This window comes from Mustela lutreola, chromosome 5 (assembly GCF_030435805.1).
Source record: "Mustela lutreola isolate mMusLut2 chromosome 5, mMusLut2.pri, whole genome shotgun sequence".
NCBI classification, from domain to species: Eukaryota; Metazoa; Chordata; class Mammalia; order Carnivora; family Mustelidae; genus Mustela; species Mustela lutreola.
Genome location: NC_081294.1, coordinates 141,171,617 through 141,197,771, shown reverse-complemented (window position 1 = coordinate 141,197,771; position 26,155 = coordinate 141,171,617). Strand labels below are relative to the sequence as shown.

At 38.4% G+C, this 26,155-nt stretch overlaps 1 long non-coding RNA gene across 5 annotated transcripts in view; it reads left to right on the top strand.

Moving 5' to 3' along the window:
- Positions 1–22,798, top strand: part of LOC131832576 (uncharacterized) — a 136,699-nt gene extending 113,901 nt beyond the window's left edge. For 2 of the 5 annotated variants that reach the window (XR_009354107.1, XR_009354109.1), the window contains exons 3-4: positions 19,395–19,510; positions 20,061–20,576. This is a non-coding gene — a long non-coding RNA (uncharacterized LOC131832576). Of the gene's footprint in view, positions 1–6,278; positions 6,803–9,327; positions 9,539–19,394; positions 19,511–20,060; positions 20,636–21,343 lie in introns of those variants that run through there. The other 3 variants (XR_009354108.1, XR_009354110.1, XR_009354106.1) reach the window with 3 other exon arrangements.
- The last annotated feature ends 3,357 nt before the right edge of the window (positions 22,799–26,155 follow it).

Sequence of the window (26,155 nt, the reverse complement as noted above, 5' to 3'; positions counted from 1 at the left end):
AAATAAATAAATAAATAATCTTTAAAAAAAATAATAATACTAAGTATAATTAAAATCTATTATTTTTCTATTACTGAATTAAAATAAAACTTTTTAAGCCATTATTAGGCAAACGTTTCTTTTGCAGACAATTCTATTCTTATTACTATTCCTTATATGCCCTTCTGACATTTGTCCATTTTATTTTAAAATTGGTGCTGTTGGGCTCATTGGAAAATCTGACTATCTTAGGCACTCAGTGGTTCTAACTTGAGTTGTCGCTCATTACGATTTCAGTATAAAATATAAGCCGGTGTAATGATTAATGATGGATTCTTCGTATACAAACATATCAGGAAAAATAAAAAAATATATAAAACCCTAGATAAGATTTTAACTCTTCCTTGAACTAACCATTAGCTGTTTTTCATCATACCTGTTCCAATTTTATTTTATCCTATTGTTAATAATGTCTAGGATAACACGTGGATAGCATCTTACCCTACTCCTAACCCCTTGGGAATTCAAAGCACCATTAAAATTTCATGACCAAGTCAATTAAAAAAACACATACCATTTTGTATCCTGTTTATCAAATTGCTTTGGAATCCTATTTACCTAGCATTCCATTTCTTTTAAAAGAATAGGAATTAGTTGGAATAACTGCAGCAAGTTTGTTTGATTTTGTTGGTTTGTTTATTTTTACACACTGTTTCTAATTCCTTTCTCTTTAAAACTTCTGATGCCAAATATGTGGAGGTTTTTCCCCATACCAATGAGTGCTCTTAATTGTCTGGACATGAACAGGGTGTCCTACAGTTCAATTCTGATATTAACTATCTAGAGTTAATGCCGATCCCACAGAATAAGAGCTCAGTCCCACAAGACCACTCTCACATCAGATACAAATTGCAAGTCCCAAATTTCTACCTGTGCTCCTGGCCACGTGGCTAGAGATTGGGAGTTCTTTTTCTTTTTTCATTTTAAATTTTATTATTTATTCATTTATTTTTTATAGCTATATAATATATTTTTATCCCCAGGGGTACAGGTCTGTGAATCGCCAGGTTTACACACTTCACAGCACTCACCATAGCACATACCCTCCCCAATGTCCATAACCCCATCCCCCTCCTCCCACCCCCCTCCCCCCAGCAATCTTCAGTTTGTGAGATTAAGAGTCACTTATGGTTTGTCTCCCTCCCAATCCCATATTGTTTCATTTATTCTTCTCCTACCCTTTTAACCCCCAATGTTGCATCTCTACTTCCTCATATCAGGGAGATCATATGTTAGTTGTCTTTCTACAGTTGACTTATTTCGCTAAACATGATACCCTCTATTTCCATCAACATCATCACAAATGGCAAGATTTCATTTCTTTTGATAGCTGCATAGTATTGCATTGTGTATATATAGCACCTCTTCTTGATCCAGTCATCTGTTGATGGATATCTAGGTTCTTTCCATGGTTTGGCTATTGTAGACATTGCTGCTATAAACATTCGGGTGCACGTGCCCCTTCGGACCACTACGTTTGTATCTTTAGGGTAAATACCAAGTAGTGCCATTGCTGGGCCATAGGGCAGTTCTATTTTCAACATTTTGAGGAACCTCGAGGCTGCTTTCCAGAGTGGTTGCACCAGCTTGCATTCCCACTAACAGTGTAGGAGGGTTCCCTTTCTCCACATCCTCGCCAGCATCTGTCATTTCCTGACTTGTTGATTTTAGCCATTCTGACTGGTGTGAGGTGATATCTCATTGTGGTTTTGATTTGTATTTCCCTGATGCCGAGTGATAGGGAGCACGTTTTCATGTGTCTGTTGGCCATCTGGATGTCTTCTTTGCAGAAATGTCTGTTCATGTCCTCTGCCCATTTCTTGATTGGATTATTTGTTCTTTGGGTGTTGAGTTTGCTAAGCTCTTTATAGATTTTGAACACTAGCCCTTTATCTGATATGTCATTTGCAAATATCTTCTCCCATTCTGACAGTTGTCTTTTGGTTTTGTTAACTGTTCCCTTTTGCTGTGCAAAAGCATTTGATCTTGATGAAATCCCAATAGTTCATTTTTGCCCTTGCTTCCCTTGCCTTTGGCGATGTTCCTAGGAGCATGTTGCTGAGGCTAAGGACGAAGAGGTTGCTGCCTGTGTTCTCCTCAAGGATTTTGATGGATTCCTTTCCCACATTGAGGTCCTTCATCCATTTTGAGTCCATTTTCGTGTGTGATGTAAGGAAATGGTCCAATTTCATTTTTCTGCACGTGGCTGTCCAATTTTCCCAACACCATTTATTGAAGAGGCTGTCTTTTTTCCATTGGACATTCTTTCCTGCTTTGTCGAAGATCAGATGAGCATAGAGTTGAGGGTCTATTTCTGGGCTCTCTATTCTGTGCCATTGATCTATGTGTCTGTTTTTGTGCCATTACCATGCTGTCTTGAGGATGACAGCTTTGTAATAGAGCTTGAAGTCCGGAATTGTGATGCCACCAACGTTGGCTTTCTTTTTCTATATTCCTTTGGCTATTCGAGGGCTTTTCTGGTTCCATATCAATTTTAGGATTATTTGTTCGATTTCTTTGAAAAAGATGGATGGTACTTTGATAGGAATGCATTAAATGTATAGATTGCTTTAGGTAGCATAGACATTTTTACAATATTTATTCTTCCAATCCAGGAGCATGGAACATTTTTCCATTTCTTTGTGTCTTCCTCAATTTCTTTCATGAGTACTTTATACTTTTCTGAGTATAGATTCTTTGCCTCTTTGGTTAGATTTATTCCTAGGTATCTTATTGTTTTGGGTGCAATTGTAAATGGGATTGACTCCTTAATTTCTCTTTCTTCTGTCTTGTTGTTGGTGTAGGGAAATGCAACTGATTTCTGTGCATTGATTTTATATCCTGACACTGTACTGAATTCCTGTACAAGTTCTAGCAGTTTTGGAGTGGAGTTTTTTCGGTTTTCCACATATAGTATCATATCATCTGTGAAGAGTGATAGTTTGACTTCTTCTTTGCCGATTTGGATGCCTTTAATATCCTTTTGTTGTTTTATTGCTGAGGCTAGAACTTTTAGAACTATGTTGAATAGCAGTGGTGATAATGGACATCCCTGCCGTGTTCCTGACCTTAACGGAAAAGCTTTCAGTTTTTCCCCATTGAGAATGGTATTTGGGGTGGGTTATTCATGGATGGCCTTGATAATATTGAGGTATGTGCCCTCTGTCCCTATACTTTGAATAGTTTTGATCAGGAAGGGATGCTGTACTTTGTCAAATGCTTTTTCAGCATCTATTGAGAGCATCATATGGTTCTTGTTCTTTCTTTTATTAATGTATTGTATCACATGGATTCATATGTGGATGTTGAACCGAAATTGCAGCCCTGGAATAAATCCCACTTGGTGGTGGTGTATAATCCTTTTAATGTACTGTTGAATCCTTTTGGCTAGTATTTTGGTGAGAATTTTCGCATCTGTATTCATCAAGGATATTGGTCTGTAGTTCTTTTTATTGATGGGATCCTTGTCTGGTTTTGGGTTCAAGGTGATGCTAGCCTCATAAAATGAGTTTAGAAGTTTTCCTTCCATTTCTACTTTTTGGAATAATTTCAGGATACTAGGAATTAGTTCTTCTTTAAGTGTTTCGTAGAATTCCCCCGGGGAAGCCATCTGGCCCTGGGCTTTTGTTTGTTTGGAGATTTTTGATGACTGTTTCAATCTCCTTACTGGTTATTGGTCTGTTAAGGTTTTCTGTTTCTTCCTGGTTTAGTTGTGGTAGTTTATATGTCTCTAGGTATGAATCCATTTCTTCCAGATTGTCAAGTTTGTTGGCATAGAGTTGCTCACAATATGTTCTTATAATTGTTTGTATTTCTTTGGTGTTAGTTGTGATCTCTCCTCTTTCATTCATGATTTTATTTGTTTGGGTCCTTTCTCTTTTCTTTTTGATGTCTGGCCAGGGGGTTATCAATCTTATTAATTGTTTCAAAGAACCAGCTCCTACTTTCATTGATTTGTTCTATTGTTTTTTTGGTTTCTATTTCATTGATTTCTGCTCTGATCTTTATGATTTCTCTTCTCCTGCTGGGTTTAGGGTTTCTTTCTTGTTCTTTCTCAGCGTCTTTAGGTGAAGGGTTAGGTTGTTTTCTTGAGACCTTTCTTGTTTCTTTGAAAGGCTTGTACCGCTATATATTTTCCTCTCAGGACTGCCTTTGCTGTGTCCCACAGATTTTGAACTGTTGTGTTTTCATTATCATTTGTTTCCATGAATTTTTTCAATTCTTCTTTAGTTTCCTGGTTGACCCATTCATTCTTTAAAAGGGTGCTGTTTAGTCTCCATGTATTGGGGTTCTTTCCATACTTCCTGTTGTGGTTGAGTTCTAGCTTCAGAGCACTGTGTTCTGAAAATATGCAGGGAATGATCCCAATCTTTTGATACCGGTTGAGACCTGATTTAGGACCCAGGATGTGATTTATTCTGGTGAATTTTCCATGTGCACTAGAGAAGAATGTGTATTCTGTTGCTTTGGTATGAAATGTTCTGAATGTATCTGTGATGTCCATCTGGTCCAGTGCGTCATTTAAGACCTTTATTTCCTTGTTGATCTTTTGCTTGGATGATCTGTCCATTTCAGTGAGGGGAGTGTTAAAGTTCCCTACTGTTATTGTATTATTGTTGATGTGTTTCTTTGATTTTGTTATTAATTGGTTTATATAGTTGGCTGCTCCCACGTTGGAGGCATAGATATTTAAAATTGTTAGATCTTCTTGTTGGACAAGAAGAGTATGATATAGTGTCCTTTCTCATCTCTTATTATAGTGTTTGGCTTAAAATCTAATTGATCTGATGTAAGGATTGCACTCCTGCTTTCTTCTGATGTCCATTAGCATGGTAAATTCTTTTCCACCCCCTCACTTTAAATCTGGAGGTGTCTTCGGGTCTAAAAAGTATTTCTTGGAGGCAACATATAGATGGGTTTTGTTTTTTTATCCATTCTGATACCCTGTGTCTTTTGATTGAGGCATTTAGCTCATTAACATTCAGGGTAACTATTGAGAGATATGAATTTAGTGCCATTGTATTGCCTGTAAAATGACTTTTACTGTATATGGTCTCTGTTCCTTTCTGATCTACTACTTTTAGGCTCTCTCTTTGCTTAGAGGCCCCCTTTCAGTATTTCCTGTAGAGCTGGTTTGGCGTTTGCAAATTCTTTCAGTTATTGTTTGTCCTGGAAGCTTTTTATCTCTCCTTCTATTTTCAGTGATAGCCTAGCTGGATATAGTATTCTTGGCTGCATGTTTTTCTCATTTAGTGCTCTGAATATATCATGCCAGCTCTTTCTGGCCTGCCAGGTCTCTGTGGATAAGTCTGCTGCCAATCTAATATTTTTACCATTGTATGTTACAGACTTCTTTTCCTGGGCTGCTTTCAGGATTTTCTCTTTGTCACTAAGACTTGTAAATTTTACTATTAGGTGAAGGGGTGTGGACCTATTCATATTGATTTTGAGGGGCGTTCTCTGTGCCTCCTGGATTTTGATGCTTGTTCCCTTTGCCATAATTGGGAAATTCTCTCCAATAATTCTCTCCAATATACCTTCTGCTCCCCTCTCTCCTTCTTCTTCTTCTGGAATCCCAATTATTCTAATGTTGTTTTGTCTTATGGTGTCACTTATCTCAAATTCTCCCTTCGTGGTCTAGTAGCTGTTTGCCCCTCTTTTGCTCAGCTTCTTTATTCTCTGTCATTTGGTCTTCTATATCATGAATTCTTTCTTCTGCCTCATTTATGCTATCAGTGAGAGCCTCCATTTTTTATTGCACTCATTAGTAGCCTTTTTGATTTCAGCTTGGTTAGATTTTAGTTCTTTTATTTCTCCAGAATGGGCTTTTATATCTCCCAAGAGGGTTTCTCTAATATCTCCCATGCCTTTTTCGAGCCCGGCTAGAACCTTGAGAATCATCATTCTGAACTCTAGATCTGACATATTACCAATATCTGTTTTGATTAGGTCCCTATCCTTCGGTACTGCCTCTTGTTCTTTTTTTTTGTGGTTCATTTTTCTGCCTTGTCATTTTGTCCAGATAAGAGTATATGAAGGTGCAAGTAAAATACTAAAAGTGTGGGAAAGACCCCAGAAAAATATGCTTTAACCAAATCATAAGAGATCCCAAATCCTTGGTGGGAGAAAAGGGATAAAAAGAGGTTCAGAAAAAAAAAAAAAAGAAACAATTAAAAAAAGAAAATGAATAAAGAAAAATAAAAAAAGAAATATATATATATATATGATAAACCATTTGAAAAACGTTAAAAAAGAAAAGGTTAAAAGTTAAAAAAAATTTAGAAGAAGAAAAAAAAATTGAAAAAGAAAAAAGAATTTAAATTAACTGCAAGACTAAAGAATCATGAGTTCCGTGCTTTGCTTTCTCCTCCTCTGGAATTCCGCTGTTCTCCTTGTATTGAAACTGCACTCCTTGGTAGGTGAACTTGGTCCTGTCTGGATTTCCTGTTGATCTTTTAGACGAGGGGTCTGTTGTAGTGATTCTCAAGTGTCTTTTCCCGAGGCAGAATTGCACAGCCCTTACCAGGGGCCGGGCTGAGTAATCCGCTTGGGTTTGCTTTCAGGAGCTTTTGTTCCCTGAATGCTTTCTGAAGAGTTCCAGAGGATGGGAATGGAAATGGCGGCCTCCCAGTCTCCAGCCCGGAGGAGCTGAGTGCTCGGGGCCCCACTCTTCAATGCACCCTCAGAGAATAGCGCCCAATTACTCCCATCTCCCTGGCTTCTGGCCGCACTCCGAGCTCACCAAGCCTGTGACCGTTTCAAGGTAACCCTGAGCTTAGAGCTCACTCCTCGGTTCTGTCTCTGTAACCAGCTTCTCGGTTCTAATACCTGCAAGCTCTGCAACACTCAGACATCCCCGGTCCTTCTGTGGCCTTGCGGCACCTGAGGCCTTGCTGACCCTGCATGGTCTTCACCCCGGTTTAGCCTGTGGAGTGATGTCCCTCAGCGGAACAGACTTCCTGATTTTGTGCTCCGTTGCTCCGCTGCTTGCCGGGAGCTGGCCCTTCCCTCCGCGGTCTATCTTCACCTCGCTTTGGATTGACTTCTCCACCAGTCCTACCTTTCAGAAAGTGGTTGATTTTCTGTTTCTAGAGTTGCTGTTCTTCTTCTCTTTGATCTCCCTTTGGATTTGTGGGTGTTTGCAATCTTTAGATAAGCTATCTAGCTGATTTCCTGCTACTTCTCCACCATCTTAACTCCTCCCCCAAGATTGGGAGTTCTTGTCACCCTGCCTCAGGTTTGATATGTGCTAGAACAGTTAACAGATCTCAGGAAAGCCCTTTATTTATTATTACTGATATTCTAAAGAATTATCAAGCTATTACTGATTTATTATAAAGGATACAACTCAGAAAGTCAGATGGAAGAGATGTATAGGGCAAGGTGTATGGGAGGGGAGGGTTGCACCCTGCCAGCCCTTCCATATGTTGACTAACCTGGAAACTCTGCAAACCTGTTCATGTAGTGTATGTTCTGGAGTTTGCACTACATAGACATGATGAATTAAACCAGGGACCATAGGTGCTGACTAAATCTCCCCTTTCTCTCTCCCTTCTCCACAGACTGAGAGATAGGACTGAAAGCCTCAGACCAGGCTTTGGTCTTTCTGGTGACCAGGCCCTATCCCAAAGCCATCTAGGGTCCCACCGAGGGTTGTCTTACTAGATTAGGTGCTCCTGTGACTTAGGAAATTATGTAGGATTTGAGAGCTCTGTGTCAGGAACTAGGGAGAAAGACCAGGTATCTATTTCTCATTGTACCACATCTTCTATGATCAAAAAGAAGCCCTGAGAAAGACTGCTGCTTCTCTCACGCCTGCTGAAACATCCAGAATGCACAGAACTCTCCTTTTTATTCAATCACAGAAGTGATAACCAAATAACCCTTTTTTTTTTCTAGCTAAGTCATCTTCTTGCTTTTCAATCTCACATTTACAACAGATAATAAAGAAGCCTGTCCCCCCAACGACCTTTTTTTTTTTTTTTTTTGTATCTCTCCTAGCCTTTAACACATTGCCCTGTCTATAACATACTCCCAAAATATTTTGAACGGACTCTAAAATTAGCACCAGAGTAGCTTCTTGAAGTTTTCATTCTTTTACATATTAATAAACATTAAAAACAACCATCACAACAATGAAGACTTGCAAAAATTGAATTCCACTTGTGTGGAATTGTGCTTAAAAACTATGCTATGCATTCTCTCTAATTCTTAAAATATGTCAAGGTATGTCTTTGTTTCCCCACTTAATACATGAAGCTCAGACAGCTAATTGACTTTCCCAGAGTGACACAGCTGAGATTCAAATATAGGACTGTTTGTAACTCCTCATGCCAGAAACTTGTTAAGAGTTGTCTATATATATGAACTGGATTTCTACAAAATGAAATAGAGTTGGCAAAAGTTACAGTGTTATTTTTACTGCCCTATTTTCTAGTGCCTCCAAAACTTTGGTGCGTCCCTATCCCAAACCCCATGGGTGGAGATATATTTTATATTTCTACATGAGGTTTATTTCATCTATTATAATATCCATGATGATGAAGAAAATGAAATTAGCTCTGTATCAGTGTTTTTACATTGAAAATCTTACATCTATTTAGTATTTTGCCTTAAAATTCAAGAAGAAAGGGGTATTTTCCTTACTGTACAGCTTTGTGTGTGAATACAAAATAGTAAAAAATAAAAAAATAGAAGCGACTTTTCACTTCTATCAATAGGGTACAGTTTTATCCTTAGAGGTTTACTGCTTATATAGAGCAATTAGTACCTTCTCAGTTAGTGTGTGGCGGGGGTGTATAAAAACAGCAACACTTTAAGCTTTGAATTTTATAATAAAAACCATCAAGTAGCAATTTTTTATCCCCATTTTCTATCCTCTATCCAGGTGAAAGTATTTACCCTTTGTATCACTAGTTCAGTATTGTCAGAATTTTAACATCAGACAATCTGTTGATTGAAGACAGATTTTTGGATAAGAGGTAGAGGGCAACTTAACTAATAAATGTGGCAGAATGATATTGACAAAGTTTTAGACTCTGCATTCTAGCTAGCATATATTCTGCATATAAATGGGAAAAAATCACATAGTCTGACAAATGCTAATGTTTCATAGAAAATTCTTTCCTGAGCTCTCTATTTTGCACAGATCTGATGGGAATTAAAAAGCTCTCTCACCTCAACTGAAAAATCAATATTTAGAACTCAACTGATGTCAAATTTGGATCCCAGTTTAACCCCTGATTAATTGAAACATGTCCTATATTTCTTGTTTTTTATTGTCCTTTGAAATATGCCATATGAAAATCTTCATAAATCCATTATTTCATCATATAGTTAAATGATAAATTGGGATGGCATCAGTTTAACAAAAAATGCAGGATTTTTGTCAAGTTAAGATTAAAAATGTTTCATTATTCAATTTACTCAGCCATACTTTCTACAGGAATTCAATACCTGCAGCTTTCCCAACCCTCTGTGGAATACTCCATCATCTAAGGTATGACCTCAGAACATCTCTTGGGTGAGCATGCATGTTAAAGGAAAAGAAAGGGATTACAGAGTATTAATGTTTCCCAAGGTTTACTTCTCTGTTGTGGAAGAAGATTATTCCTACCTGTTTCTTTTTTATTTTTTTAAGGTTTATTTATTTGAGAGAAGTAAGGGAGTAAGGGAGAGTAAGGGGGGCAGGGGCAGGGAGAGGGAGAGAGAATCTGCAGCAGATTCTGCATTGATCATGGAGCCCAACACAGGTCTCGATCTCAGGACCCTGAGATCATGATCTGAGTAGAAACCAAGAGTTGGACACTAAACTGACTGTGATAGCGCCAATCAGGTGTCCTGGTTCCTATCCATTTCTATGCAAATTGCTGTGTGTCCTGCTGAAATTGAGATTCCTTCCCCACAGACATTGGCCTTTTGGCCAAGGGAGTGTGATCAGAAGTTAAATATATCACATCCAAGCACAAATCTTCAATGGCTGTTGTGTCTGTTTCTGCCAATTCTCTGGTTATTATCCCCCCTTTCTCTGCGAACTATATGTCCCAGGTAGACGTCCCACCTTCACCCTGGGCCCTTAAATAAAAGGACCTGAGAAGGGGCACCTGGGGGGCTCAGTGGGTTTAGCTTCTGCCTTCAGCTCAGGTCATGATCTCAGGGTCCTGAGATCAAGCCCCACATTGGGCTCTCTGCTCAGCGGGGAGCCTGCTTCCTCCTCTCTCTCTCTGCCTGCCTCTCTGCCTGCCTCTCTGCCTACTTGTGATCTCTGTCAAATAAATAAATAAAATCTTTTAAAAAAAAAAAAAAAGACCTGAGAAGCAGAGACCCATAGCTGCTAACGTTAAACAGCAGTGAGGAATAAATGTTTGTTTCCGTAAAATCATCCTTGAGTACATTTCCCCATGAGCAGGTGTTGGGTTGGGATGGGTTTCTATTAGTATAGCATTCTGAACCTATTGAGATTTGGAGGTTGTTTATTACCATAGCACAGCTGACTAATGAACAGTAGTTGTTTGTACTTTTCACTCCAGGAAATTATGAATAGCGTGGGTTTATTTCAACAATAAAGACAAGAAAATGGTTAATTCCTTTTAGGGTTTAGAGCAGAGCATTGGGATTAATCTCATCTTAGATCTGCTCTGGTTTAAACATGGATTCATGGGTGATAGCTACTACTTGCAATTTATGAATATATGGAAATAATGGTCTATTATTTGGAACTTTATTACGTTTTGATATAAACAATGAATAGCTATTTTTCAACAATAATTGTTTTTATTCCCAAAGGCAAACATTTCCAAGTCTAATTCTGTTCCCATCAAATCTAAGAAACCGTCAAAGACTTTTGTTGAACTGAAATGGAATTTTATTGTATTGAATACTTTAAAAACAAATAGAACTTTGACTATAGTTGTAAATCTTATACTATGCTTCATTTTAATATGGTTTATTTTGTGTAAACTTGATTTGAATGTAATGATTATCTGGTCTATTACACCAAATTTAAGTAAACAAATTAAATAGTTAACAGGTTTAGAACAGCTCTGCAACTATGAATATTGTGTAATCATTGGGGTTCCCACTCCTTGATCTTTATAATAGCTATAAAAATAACATTTAAACACAAACTCTACCCATAATGGAATCTGAAAAGTAAAGATTTACCTCTACTTCACCCTATACTCTTGCTTTTTAGAGGTAATAGCTGTCTCTTTTCTTAAAAAAAAAATTCTATTTTTAGCTCAGCTTGTTACTCCCTCTGCCTGTGATCCTAAATGTCATTCTTGAACCTTGACTTCTTGATTTGTCAACTTTTGAGTTTATCAATTGACTTGTGATATGGTAAACTAGCCATTTAGAGCACTCACACCAATGTTCATCAAGCTTTGACATGCATACAGATCACCTAGTGATCTAATTAAAATACACATTATAATTTAGGACATGCAACATTTTAATCATACTTATTATTTGGTCTGTTTGAATTGGATTCCTCTGTCAACATGGGAAAAAATGATCATGTTTTAAAACATTTTTCTTCAGGTGCCTGGGTAGCTTAGTGGGTTGAGGCCTCTGCCTTTAGCTCAGGTTATGATCTCAGGGTTCTGGGATGGAGCCCCACATCGGGCTCTCTGCTCAGCAGGGAGACTGCTTCCCCCTCTCTCTCTGCCTGCCTCTCCACCTGCTTGTGATCTCTATCTTCTAGATAAATAAATAAAATCTTTTAAAAAGAAGGACATTTTTCTTGGATATTCCTTCAGGTCCTCTTTACAGTTTTTTAGCTGTAAATGTCTGCCTATTGCTTTCAAAATCAAATCTGATATTTTGAATGTAGAGTTCTAGATTCAAATCTCTTTTTTTCTGAATTTTAAAGACATTGCTACATTTTCTAGTTTCCAGTAATGCTGATGGAAAACGCAAATCTTATTTTTATCCTTGGAAAGGTAAACTCATTTTTCTTTTTAGATGATTGTATACATTTTAATTCATACTTGGCATTCTGAGTTTTATTAGGATGAACCTAGGATTGGGTTGTTTCAAATTCATTATGCTGTGCATGTAAAGTTCCCTTAAAATCTGACGGCTTGTGCCTGGATTTCAGTTACTAAAAATCGCTTCTTATACTTTTTTTTTCCTTCCTCTCTACCATTCTCTACTATTGAACATTTGAGTAATCTCTGAGCCCAATTCTACTGACTTTTGTATGTCTTGACAGTGAGTTGTTTGCTGTGTGTACATCTCCTAATTTTTTATTAAGCTATGGATATAATGTATAGTAAGAATGGACAGTGAGAAATGAGATTTCGGCCTGGAAATGTGTAGGTGTCTTCTGCTGTGTCCTTAGTATAAGGTGTTGGGTCTATAGAGTCAGGAGGTGAGCTGAATTTGGAATTTTTGTCGCTATATTTACTCTTGATGCAAGACTAGAGTCAAATTGCTCTACTGTTTCCTTGTGTTTATGTTGAATCTGGTGTGCTGGAGAAATTTTCTTTCTTTCGTTTTAAAATTTTATTTATTTATTTATTCATTCATTTATTTATTTATTTATTTATTCACAGAGACACAGAGAGAACATGAGCAGGGGAGAGAAGCAGAGGGAGAGAGAGAAGTAGACTCTCTGCTGAGCCAGGAACCTGACACAGGGCTCAAACCCAGGACCCAAAGATCATGACCTGAGCCCAAAGCAGATGCTTAACCCATCTGAACCACCCAGGTGCCCCAAGTTTTTCTTGAGATTTTCTTGTACCCTTGGGCTTCATTTTTTCTTGTGCCATGTCGTGAGTATCTCTTCACATTTTTTCCTCTCCTCCAGAAATGTTATTGCATGTCTGGCTATTTTTACCCTGCTGGTGTTGTGTCTTCTCCTGATCCAGCCTTAGTCCTAAGTGGGCTTCATGTCCCTGGCTCTCAAGGGTGGAGTTTCCTCTGTGATCCTGCTCCTTGTCCCTATGCCAGCCAGCCTCTGCCTTGTATATTTTGCAGGTTTTGTGCTGGAACATTTTTTCTGCCTTTCCTCATGAGTACATATGGGATTGGTATGGGATGCTACTGTATGGAATTCTGGATGCAGGAATGTGTGTTGCCCCCTGTCAGGAGTAGGATTTTCTCTTTTACTTTTTTAGCCATAATGAAAAGTCCCCAGGGTAGTAGAATTTCCTTTGATGTTTAAGGTGTTTTAGAATTTTATTTCATCAAGACTTTTAGGCTTGGAGCTTTAGGCTTTTCTCACCATGATCATCTCTTTATTCCTCTAGTCCTGCCCATCAAGGAAGGATCTCCTCAGCCTCCCACTTTGCCCCTGGTCTTGTGCATGAGCACCAATGGAGGTCATTGGAAGAGAGTAGGAACAAAATTGCTTGTGCTTACAGCTTCCCAGGGTTCTTTTCTCTCCTGCTAACCCACATTCTGGCTTTAGCTATCATGATGGGTAATTGTTTTTCAAAATTTACTTGATAGAGAGATCACAAGTAGATAGAGAGGCAGGCAGAGAAAGAGGGAGAGGCAGACTCCCAGCTGAGCAGGGAGCCCAATATGAGGCTCCATCCCAGGACCCTGAGATCATGACCTGAGCCAAAGAAAGAGGCTTAACCCACTGAGCCATCCAGGTGCCCCATCAGGATGGGTAATTTTATATGTCAACTTGTCTGGGCCACAGTGCCCACATATGTGGTCAAGTGTTCCTCTGGATGTTTCTGTGAGAGTGTTTTTGGGCAAGCTTCACATTTAAATGGGTGAACTATGTGTAAGGCCAGTTGCCTTCTACTGTATGGCTTGGCCTCATCCAATCAGTGGAAGGCCCGAATAAAACAAAAGTCTGACATCTTCTGAGCTGGGAGAGTTCTGCCATCAGAGGCCTTTGTAGTGACCTAAAATATCAGTTCTTCCCTGTGTTTCCATCTGGCTGGTTTATCCTACAGATTCCAGACTTGCCAGTCTCTGTAAATGTGTGAGCCAACTCCTTAAATTTTCTTTCTGTCTTTTCTCCTTCTCACTTGCCGATTGCTTCTGATTCTCTGGAGGATGCTGACTGATAGAACAATTAAAATAAATTTACATGGATTCTTATAATCTTACAACCTACTTGTATGATACTTGAATTTCTTCCTCCCTTGTTGTGCCACAGGTGAGTCAAAGATTATATCCCATCACTCTGAGGAAGGATCTGTCTTCCCTTGAATTTTAGGCTCTAGGATTACCTTGCAAATTCATCTTTCTGACAGGTTTGAGAAAAATTAGGATTTTTAAAAAAGTTTTTCACCACTTTTTTCTTATTTATTTATTTATTGTATTTATTTTTTTGGGGAACACAATATTCTTTCCAGCTGTCTAAATCCTAGACATAAGACTTTTCAGTGATAATCTTCTGTAATCTCTCTTTGCCTAAAAGTAGTTTTCTTTTTAAGATTTTTTTTAAATTTCTTTTCAGCATAACAGTATTCACTGTTTTTGTACCACACCCAGTGCTCTATGCAATATGTGCCCTCCCTAATACCCACCACCTGGTTCCCCCAACCTCCTACCCCCTGACCCTTCAGTACCCTCAGATTGTTTTTCAGAGTCCATAGTCTATCATGGTTCACCTCCCCTTCCAATTTCCCTGAACTCCCTTCTCCTATCCATCCTCCCTTGTCCTTCATGTTATTTGTTATGCTCCACAAATAAGTGAAACCATATGATAATTGACTCTCTCTGCTTGACTGATTTCACTCAGCATAATCTCTTCCAGTCCCATCCATGCTTCTACAAAAGGTGGGTATTTATCCTTTCTGATGGAGGCATAATACTCCATAGTGTATATGGACCACATCTTCCTTATCCATTCGTCCACTGAAGGGCATCTTGGTTCTTTCCAGTTTGGCGACTGTAGCCATTGCTGCTATAAACATTGGGGTACAGATGGCTCTTCTTTTCACTACATCTGTATCATTGGGGTAAATACCCAATAGTGTAATTGCAAGATCATAGGGAAGCTCTATTTTTAATTTCTTGAGGAATCTTCACACTGTTTTCCAAAGTGGCTGTACCAACTTACATTCCCACCAACAGTGTAAGAGGGTTCATCTTTCTCCACATCCTCTCCAACACATGTTGTTTCCTGTCTTGCTAATTTTGGCCATTCTAACTGGTGTAAGGTGGTATCTCAATGTGGTTTTAATTTGAATCTCCCTGATGACTAGTGATGATGAGCATTTTTTCATGTGTCTGATAGCTATTTGTATGTCTTCATTGGAGAAGTGACTGTTCATATCTTCGGCCCATTTTTTGATATGATTGTCTGTTTTGTGTGTGTTGGGTTTGAGGAGTTCTTTATAGATCCTGGATACCAGTGTATCAGTACATTGTCTGTACTGTCATTTGAAAATATCTTCTCCCATTCCATGGGTTGCCTCTTTGTTTTGTTGACTGTTTTCCTTTGCTGTGCAGAAGCTTTTGATCTTGATGAAGTCCCAAAAGTTCATCTTCACTTTTGTTTCCTTTGCCTTTCAAGACATATCTTGAAAGAAGTTGCTGTGGCTGATATCGAAGAGGTTACTGCCTATGTTCTCCTCTAGGATTCTGATGGATTCCTATCTCACCTTGAGTTCTTTTATCCATTTTGAGTTTATCTTTGTGTATGGTGTAAGAGAATGTTCGAGTTTCTTTCTTCTACATATAGCTGTCCAGTTTTCCCAGCACCATTTATTGAAGAGACGGTCTTTTTTCCACTGTATTTTTTTTTCCTGTTTTGTCAAAGATTATTTGACCATAGAGTTGAGGGTCCATATCTGGGCTCTTTACTCTGTTCCACTGGTCTATGTGTCTGTTTTTATGCCAATACCATGCTGTCTTGGTGATCCCAGCTTTGTAGTAAAGCTTGAAATCAGGTAACGTGATGCCCCCAGTTTTATTTTTGTTTTTCAACATTTCCTTAGTGATTCTGGGTCTCTTCTGATTCCATACACATTCTAGGATTGTTTGTTCCAGCTCTTTGAAAAATGCCAGTGGAATTTTGATCGGAATGGCATTAAAAGTATAGATTTCTCTAGGCAGTATAGACATTTTAACAATGTTTATTCTTCCGATCCAAGAGCATGGAATGGTCTTCTGTCTTGTTGTGTCTTCTTCAACTTCTTTCATGAGTGTTCTGTAGTTCCTTGAGTACAGATCCTTTACCTCTTTGGTTAGGTTTATTCCCAGGTATCTTATGGTTCTTGGTGCTATAGTAAATAGAATCGATTCTCTAATTTCCCTTTCTGTATTTTCATTGTTAGTGTATAAGAAAGCCACTGATTTCTGTACATTGACTTTGTATCCTGCCACGTTGCTGAATTGCTATATGAGTTCTAATAGTTGGGGGGTGGAGTCTTTTGGGTTTTCCATATAAAGAATCATGTCATCTGCAAAGAGAGAGAGTTTGACTTCTTCATTGCCAATTGGATACCTTTATTTCTCTTTGTTGTCTGATTGCTGTTGCTCGGACTTCTAATACTATGTTGAACAAGAATGGTGAGAGTGGGCATCCTTGTCGTGTTCCTGATCTCAACGGGAAGGCTGCAGTCATCCCATTGAGGATGATATTTGCTGTGGGTCTTTCATAGATAGGTGTTATGAAGTTCAGATATGTTCCCTCTGTCCCTATACATTGAAGTGTTTTAATCAGGAATGGATGCTGGATTTTGTCAAATGCTTTTTCTGCATCAATGGAGAGGACTATGTGGTTCTTCTCTATTCTCTTATTAATTTGCTCTATCACATTGATTGATTTGTGAATGTTGAACCTTCCTGGTAGCCCAGGGATGAATCCCACCTGTTCATGATGGATAATCTTTTTAATGTACTGTTGGATCCTTTTTGCTAGGATCTTGTTGAGAATCTTGGCATCCATATTCATCAGTGATTTTGGTCTGAAATTCTCCTTTTTGGTAGGGTCTTTGCCTGGTTTAGGGATCAGGGTAATGCTGGCTTCATAGAAAGAGTCTGGAAGTTTTCCTTCTGCTTCAATTTTTTGAAGCAGCTTCAGGAGAATAGAGATAACACTTTGCTTTATGCACTTAATAGTCTTTGCTGTTGATTCCAATTATTTCCAGTCAGATCTTATAAATAAAGAGCAGGAAAATTATTTAATAACCAATGCAAACTATCTTTTTCTTTGCAAGTTTTATCATATGGGGACAAGTTTCATAAAACAGGATGAAGCACTAGAATGCTAATGGCTTGCTTTTCTAAAGATTATTGTAGGAATGATGCATATTTGAATTTAAATTACTAGGGCTCTGAAGTATTATCATGGCCGTGCCTTTGGAAGGCCTATAGGTAACCCTAACCATTACATCTTGGGTAAGGACAGGAAAAATAGTGCTTCCCCTGAAGAATTTGAGGAAAAGTGATTGTGTCAGTCATATGACTGAAATCACATGGAATGGCCAAGATTTCAAAGAACTTTCAAGTCAGAATAAACCTCAGAGATTATTTTCTCAACCCTTTAATTAGAGAACAAGCTGATTCCCAGAGAATATTAGATTTTACTAAAGGTTACACACAGTATATTGCCAGATTCACCATTAGTATTCTGGTCTCTTTTATCCCTGGGCTCTGCTCTCAGTGTCATCCACCATTAGACATGATCACATACGATCACAAGTTGAAACCATGCAGTTATATGAAAACAAAAGTCCCAGGGTCAGAATTCAGACACTTCCAGTGAGTGTTTGCAATGTTTCATGCATAAGCTTTGCAATGTTTCATGCATAGCTAGTTTCAAGAGATTAGAAAGTTGGTATTTCCACTTATAACTTCCTAACTTAGTTTTAATTTCTTTAACTCAGTAGGCTAGATAGGTTAAAATGTCTAGGACCAAAATCTCAGGTGAGTTGGATTTCCTGGAAACCATCTTGATTTACAGTTGAGTGGGTGAGTAGATGTTTGGCAAGCGGCCTGTTAAATGTTAAAACACTCAATTGAAGTAGAGGTGTTATATTTTCATATCTTGGTTCCTCTTTTTGGTGTCACCTCTATGGACACGCTTTTCTCTCCACACCTTTTTCATGGCTAGAATTAGAGTGAGGCACCTCAGACACACAAATCAAGAAGAGTTGGACTTGCCAGAATTCCAAGAGGAACCACCTCTTTGGATTTTGTAGCTTGGGAGTCTCTCACCCACCACGTTCTTGGCCCTTCCTTTGGCCGTTGATCTCTTCTCTGAAAGTGTATGGAGAGAATGGCAGGAAGTTTCTGTCTGCAAGGCACTTTTAGCTCCAAAGAAGAGACATGTGACAATAATATCATATAGTATTGATAATATTTCAGTCAGAATGTCTTGCAACTAAAATATTCAAGTTGTGAGAATTAAGTAGATGAGATATAATGTATAGTTCAGATAACATTTTCCTGGTTATGTAACATAGATTAGCAAATAACCAATGGTTTCCTCAGAAGGATCTCACCATGGGAGGAGTCTCCTGATCTTTTTTTTTTTTTTTAAGAGATTGTTTATTTATTTGACAGGCAGAGATCACAAGTAGGCTGAGAGAGGCAGGCGAGGGTTGGGGGGGGAGCAGAGAGCCCGATGGGGGGCTTGATCCCAGGACCCTGAGATCATGACCTGAGCTGAAGGCAGAGGCTTAACCCACTGAGCCACCCAGGCGCCACTGCTTTCAATATTTTGAAATATGTAGGATTTAACACCAAAAAGATATCAGTTATCCATAAATTTATTTATAAATGTAATATCAACCTGATAAATACCAACAGAATTCTCTCATTTCTCACCTGCCCCTTTGGCATGATTGAAGCTGAAGGGGCACTGGGTAGGGGAGAAAACAGTGTCCACTTGATAGGCCATGGGAGAGTAGTGTCATCAAGGTGATGGACAGGGAATGCCCTGAGAGGAAGTTGGAGCAGCATAGGGAGTTGGTATCGGTGGGGCAGTCCTGAAGACACAGTGAAAGGGATTTTAGGAAATAAGGAATTTGGATCAGAAAGAAGTCAAATAGGGACCAGTATGAGGATGCTGAATGGTGTACGGAAGAGAGATTTCTGATGATAGAAACTCTTACGGATATAATCTTCTCCTGGAGATGTGGAATAGCCTTCTCAAGTTGAGGGTTATTCTAGATACAGTATGATGGTGGAGAAGGAGGAAAAATGCCCATCACTTACCTAAGCACATATGGCAGCCTTACCTGCATCAATGTGGAGTACTATGTGCTCAAGGGCAATCACTTTCAGAAATGCTCTGAGTGGACTCTGGTCACAGAGCTGCTGAGCTCTCAGTAATCGAACTGATGAGAACAGGGAAGGTATGATGGGGAAGCATTGTCATGAGGTAAAATAATACCTCATGAAGTAAAAGGAAAGTTCTGGTTTTGTTTTTGCAGTGTTCAAGTTTGCTGATCTCTGTACTCCTGGAAAACAGCAATGATTAAGAAATCCCCCTACCTTTTTGCATTCTGGGAAACAGCTTGATGCAAAGAACCACCCTTCTCTGCATGATGTAAGTTTTGCAGTGTTCCCCTCGATTACCCTTGACAAGTCTAGACACAGCAATTCTAAATCCCCATTCTTTGTCTCAGGAAAGATTAACTGCCCTATTTCTTCTCACTGATGGACCTGAACAAAATGCCCAGGCATGTGACTTCACTAAAGTTTAGCTGGACTCTTCTCCTCCCCTCTGATCTCTGGCTTGCTCCTGAGGTTCTCCAAGGCAGTGGAACATAAAACAGCTCTTCTTTTATGGCCCCTCCCAAGAATGAGGACCAAAGAGAAAGCTTACGGACATACATAAAAGCATTCCTTGCTCAACTGTCTGATCATGCCACCTGTTCATTCCCCCACACCTGGTTGTTTGTGGTCTTGTTTATTCCTCCCCAAAAATGTCCTTTCTGTCTGACCTTTAAGACACTTAGGGATCAGATGGCCAGTGCATTCTCTAATTGCAGTAGTCTCCCCACCCCCATAACATTTTCCTTCCTGATGCCTGGACTTCAGTGTGTTTTTCTGACACTTTGTAACTCTTGTTTTCTTTTGCTGTCTGACATCTGCAGTGTTGCTTGTTCTCCCAAAGTGATATCTGAAGAGTGGCTAAAGCCAGAAGAGGGCTGCAGATACACACTGGAGACCTCTCTTCACGGAGGTGGGAGGTGACAACCGGCAGCTTGAAGTAATGAAGTCAAAGAATTTTCAGAAGAGTTCAGAAAAAGAGAATATACTTGGGTTAGAACCTTCAGGCATATTAGATATTCGAGGAGAATCAAGAAATCCTAGTACTGGTGACATTCAGACAACACAAGCGTGGGCACACCAACCCCTTCTTCATAGTGGAAAATACGTGTACAACTTGACTCCCCCAAAACTTACCTACGAGTTGCCCACTGTTGACTAGAAGCCCTACCAATAACATGAACAGTTGGTTAACACAGATTTTGTATGTTAGATGTATTCTCTACTCTATTCTTATAGTAAAGTGAGGTAGAGAAAAGTAAATGTTATTAAAGTTATAAGGAAGAGAAAATACATTTACATACTGTACTCTTTTAATAAAAAAAATCTGTGTGAAAGTAGACCTTTGGAGTTCCAACTCATGTTTTTCAAGGGTCAACTACAGAGGGAAAGCAATAAAGTAAGAAATCTTTCCTTTCCTCTTTCTGCTCTTCTTCCTCCTCCTTTCTTTTCTTTATTCTTTTTTAAATGATTAACTCCATGAATAATTAGACAATATAAAGGAATCCTTAAGCAGCAGTTATGATACAGTGGAAGGAGCATAGAAAATATAGATATTTGGAATCTTCTACTTTCACAATAGTTACCACTTTGACACTAAAAGTCATTTTATGTATTTGACAGTTAAATGAAGGGAGTAGAATTGGTATTGTGAACAGAAGCATCTAAAATGAAGTAAAAATGTCAAGAGGCCATATATTGGAGCTGGGGGGCCCTGAGCAGGTTAGGCTTATGCTCAATCGTACTTGGATAGAACATGAACTTTTTAGACTGCCAACCACAAATAGCATATCCTGTTGGTATTCTCAGAATGAGATTTATTTTGCCATACTCCAGCCTAGCAGTTAGCATAGTAACCTGGCCTATCTACCTATGTCTGTCATAATTTTTCCAAAACAACTTACACAAGCATTTGGTTTTGCCTTTATAAACTCTTTCTCCTCCCTCCTTGCAGCACATTTAATTTTCCTTCTGAATTGCTGACTCACTGATTCAAATTCCTAAAAACCCCAAATAAACTTTAGGTTTGCTTTATTGCCTAGGTCTTTCTTCTTCAAGGTATTATCTGTCTAAAAATCTAAAAATCCAAGTTCTGTTTTATCTTCAGCAGGATTCACTGGCTTTCATAAAATATGAAAAGGCTGCTGTCAGAGCTTCAAAGATGCAATACAGAATGTTATTGAAGTCAAGTCCTTAAAGAAAGCTTTGGAAGAAAATTATTCTAAGGACAAGTAACATAATGATTATGATTATGATACAAGTAAATGATGATGTGAAGTAATTATCTGAAATGAGCAAACATGAAAAGAAGCCATAATATTGGCAAACCAATAAATCATTTAAAAGAAAAAAAAAAAAAAAAAACAGCCAAGATGGAACTTGGGCCCAAATGAGTGCCCATTTCAAATTTTCCATCATTGCCTTCTGAAAAAGACTTTGTAGTTCCCCCTGAACTCTAGAAGACACCAGCTGACCCCAACATAAAAACATTAAGTGAACAACAACAACAACCAAAAAACAAACAAGAGAGAGAGAACGTCTGAAAGCCCTGTTAGCAGTAGGAGTGATGGGGAAGAAAGATATGAAGAAGAAAAATTTTTACCATCTTTCCTGCCTGAGGATAGTGATTTGACAGTGGTGATGGCTTCTTCATTGGGAAAATTATTGTTCATATCGAAAGAGGGAAAGTGGTTGCCATTCTTCAGTTAAGGAACAGAGAAGCCCCAAAAATCATTACCCTAAAAAGACATCCTTGAAGCCTATGGAGTTAGAGGAAATGGTAAAAACTGTTCAAGGATTGAAGACAGGAAGTCTGAATCCATGCTTTCCTCTTCTTTCTCAGGATCCAAGAGCTCTGGAAAGACATTATGGGGAAAAACTGGCTCTGAATAGCAAAATGGCAGTTTGTCCTCAAAATAAACTTGAGTTCAAGAATCTGTCTCTTTAGGGGCACCTGGGTGGCTTAGTGGGTTAAAGCCTCTGCCTTCAATTCAGGTCATGATCCCAGGGTCCTGGGGTAGGGTCCCATATAGGGCTCTCTGCCCAGCAGGGAGCCTGCTTCCTCCTCTTTCTCTGCCTGCCTCTCTGCTTACTTGTGATCTCTGTCTGTCAAATAAATAAAATCTTTAAAAAAACAAGAAAAGAATCTGTCTCTTTAAAAATAAACAATTGCAGCTCATGGTTTATGGGAAGCAAGCAGGAGTTGCTGTTCTTTCGAATAACAAATTAGAATTGTTGTTTTTGGGGAAGAATGTACATTTGATGAGTGATTAGTGAATTCTCTATGAACATTTCCCTCTAAAATTTTTTTTTTACTAACCTTTAATTTATTTTTTATTTTTTATTAACATATAATGTATTATTAGTCCCAGGGGTACAGGTCTGTGAATCATCAGGCTTACACATTTCACAGCACTCACCATAGCACATACCCTACCAGTGTCCATAACCCAGCCACCCTCTCCCTATTCCCCTTCCCCCCAGCAACCTTCAGTTTGTTTTGTGAGATTGAGTCTCTTATGGCTTGTCTCCCTCCGGATCCCATCTTGTTTCATTTTTACCTTCCCTACCTCCCAACCTGCCCCCCCCCCCCCCGCCCCACATTGCCTCTCAAGTTCTTCCCATCAGGGACATCATTGCAAATGGCAAGATTTCATTTCTTTTGATCTAGCTTATTATTTAAACATGTATTTGACTCAGCCTCTTTGGAGTAGTCCTGGAAATAAGTTTGTTTTGTCTCTGTTTTCTTTTTTAAGTGTGTTCAAGTTACATTTATGTAAGCCTTTCACAAACCAAGTATATATTTAAACTCATTTTCAGTAATGAAAATGAAATGATTTTGGATTCATAATTGTCTCCTATTTTTCATTTGTTTTTATCATGAAATACATTTCACTGGTTCAACTCTAGTGTGTTTGCCTTGAAAATAAATGTCAAGATAAATACAAAGTAATAATAGAAAATTATTTGTAGGAAATTATAGCAATTGAAAACAGATCAACTTTAGGGCCTCTGGGTAGTTCATTAGGTTAAGCATCTACCTTCAACTTAGGTCATGATCCCAGGGTCCTGGGATGGAGCCTCTTACTGGGCTCCCTGCTCAGCGGGGAGTCCTCCTCTCTCCTCCCTTTGCCTCTCCCCACTGCTTGTTCTCTCTCTGTCTCTCTCAAGTAAACAAAATATTTAAAATAAAATAGAAAATAGATGACCTTTGTTAAGTTATGCCTGTTAGCCAAACTAAGATAAACTGTTATTATGGGAAAAAAAAACTTTTATTATGGGTATATAGGTAATAAATTATACCAATAAAAATTATTTTTAAATGTAGTTTAAAAAATAAAATAAAATAAATCCCTCAAGAAATCTCAAATGTTGGCACCAGGCATTTAGCACCGATGCCTCTGTGAAAAGATTTATGTTTGCAAACCATCTGTCAGTGAGTAACTACTTTCTCTTGGAGTGATTGGGTTAGTTTATTAAAAACTTGTAGAACGTTATTTTTTCCTTTTATGCAAACTCCCATAAAGAAACTTAACTACAGGTAATTTGACAAATGAAATGGTAAGTATCCTTTTATCACCATAGGAAGAAATGATTTTATCACCACAGGTAGTGAAAGACAGCCATTGCCAGAAAACATGTAACTTTTGCATCTAATCAGTCAGAGCACCCATTTTAAAGTGCATTTAAATGAAAGTGGAAACATATTTATCAAAGCAGCCCAATGCCAATTTTCAGGAGAATTTTACAAAAGCAGCGCTTTCATCAGATTATCAAAGGCAAGTGAGAATTGCCCTTTTGGACTTATAAAGGAGAAGAGAGAAGGAAAATTGACTTATATGACTAGCATCATTAAAATTAAGTAGGATGTGAAAATATTTACACAGAGTAAATGCTGCAAGTAAGTTAGCTATTTCAAATGTCTTCAGTTTGCACTGGCCCAACTCTCAGTGCTAAATCTTGACATTTTGACTTAGATTTGCAATTTTTTATACCCATCTTGTACAAAAACACTCAGCATACAGTTAGCTATTGATGCGTATTTATCGAGTGTTAACAATCATCCGGGAAGTGTATTAAGATTTTTATTACTTAGTCTTCAACTCCATAAGATGGCCACCATATTAAGAGGAAGAAATCAGGGCACAGAAGGTACAACTCGCTTACTCAACTTCCAACAAGTACTAAGTGACAGATTTGGGATTCACACTGTGAGCTCAACTTCAAGCCTGTGCTCTTAAACTGCCCTGCCTCACAGTCATAAATCTGGAAATTTTAGGAAAGACCATTACAGAAATTAACCTCACTTGTCCCTTTTCCTTTTTTTTTTTTTTGCTTTCTTTTTTCCTTGTACTCTCCCTGTACTTCTCCTTGGATAGCTTTGCAGCAGTAGGGAGATTTGTTAACAGGAGGGTGTGACATTTATTATTTAAATTTCCCCTTGACAGCTGGCATCAGGAAAGTGCCATTCTACTCTATATTTTTGACCTCTAAAATCTGCTTTTGGGGAGTTAAAAAGATAAGCATTGTTGCGGCGCCTGGGTGGCTCAGTGGGTTAAAGCCTCTGCCTTCAGCCCGGGTCATAATTTCGGTGTCCTGGAATGGAGCCCCACATTGGGCTCTCTGCTTGGCAGGGAACCTGCTTCCTCCTGTCTCTCTGCCTGTCTCTCTGCCTACTTGTGTTATCTGTCAAATAAATAAATAAAATCTTAAAAATAAAAAAAAAAAAAAGATAAGCATTGTTAAAAAATCCCATAGCCGGTTCCTTAAGTCAAAATTTCCACTCATGCACTAACCTGCTAAGTAGTGGCTCTAGTAAGCTTACACTGTGTTTAGAGCAGCATTCAAAACATACCACAGCTTCTCCTGGTTCAAGAAGAAACCAATTTAATTTCATGTTAATTTAGCAGAAAGACTTTGCACACTCAATAGTCACATGACCAGATTGCTTAACTGTCGGAGGCTTTCTTAACCTTTCCTGTCGATAAATTATAACTAAGATCCTTTCTTTTCTGAGAAGAAATTATGCACATAAATGAGTTTTAAAGTTAAACTATTCTTTGTCAGAATAGATATGTTTGATTATGAGAAACGTTTCTCTTTATTTCAAAAGATTTTATTTACTTATTTGACAGAGACACAATGAACACATGCAGGGGGGAGTGGAAGAGGAAGATGCAGGCTTCTTGCTGAGCAGGGAGCCTGATGCGGGGCTCAGTTCCAGGACCCTGGGATCACGACTGGAGCAGAAGGCAGAAGCTTAACACCTGAGCTACCCAGGCGTGCCTGGAAACATAGTTTCTTCACATGCTGTGTTAATTAAAGCCAGAGAAAAGCTCATCACACTTCTGGTTATCTGAATTCATCTTTACTCATTTATGGATTTATGTATATTTTTGTTCTGTAAATCTCAAATGTCTACTACTGTTGCTGATACTAGAGTTAGAGTAGTTAACAAGGTTGATCATAGATCCAGCTTCTATAAGGTTTACATTTGGATGGACATGTTATTTCTGGAGGATATTTTTTTCCTATTAAAAATTCAGTAGGAAGCAATTTATCATTGACTCGCCCAACTCTATGTATAATTATAGCTGTCCATTCAGAAGAATTTGTGAATTACTATCAATGTTAGAGAGTCTGGGTAAAAATAAATAAATAACCTGTGTTGACCTGTGAGAATGTCTTCAGATCAGGGTACCTCAGGGGGCAATCAGTTACATAATTAGGTTCATATGCATTTCACGATCATTAGATCCTGTACCAGGTTAAGTACGTAAGTAACATTATTGAATATGTTGCTGTGCTTTCACGGATTTCTTTTAGTTGATACTTCACGTAAGTACAACCTAATCCATTATCACATAAATTCCATCTTGTATTTATAAGAGAGCAGTCACATAGAACTTTATCAAGGCTT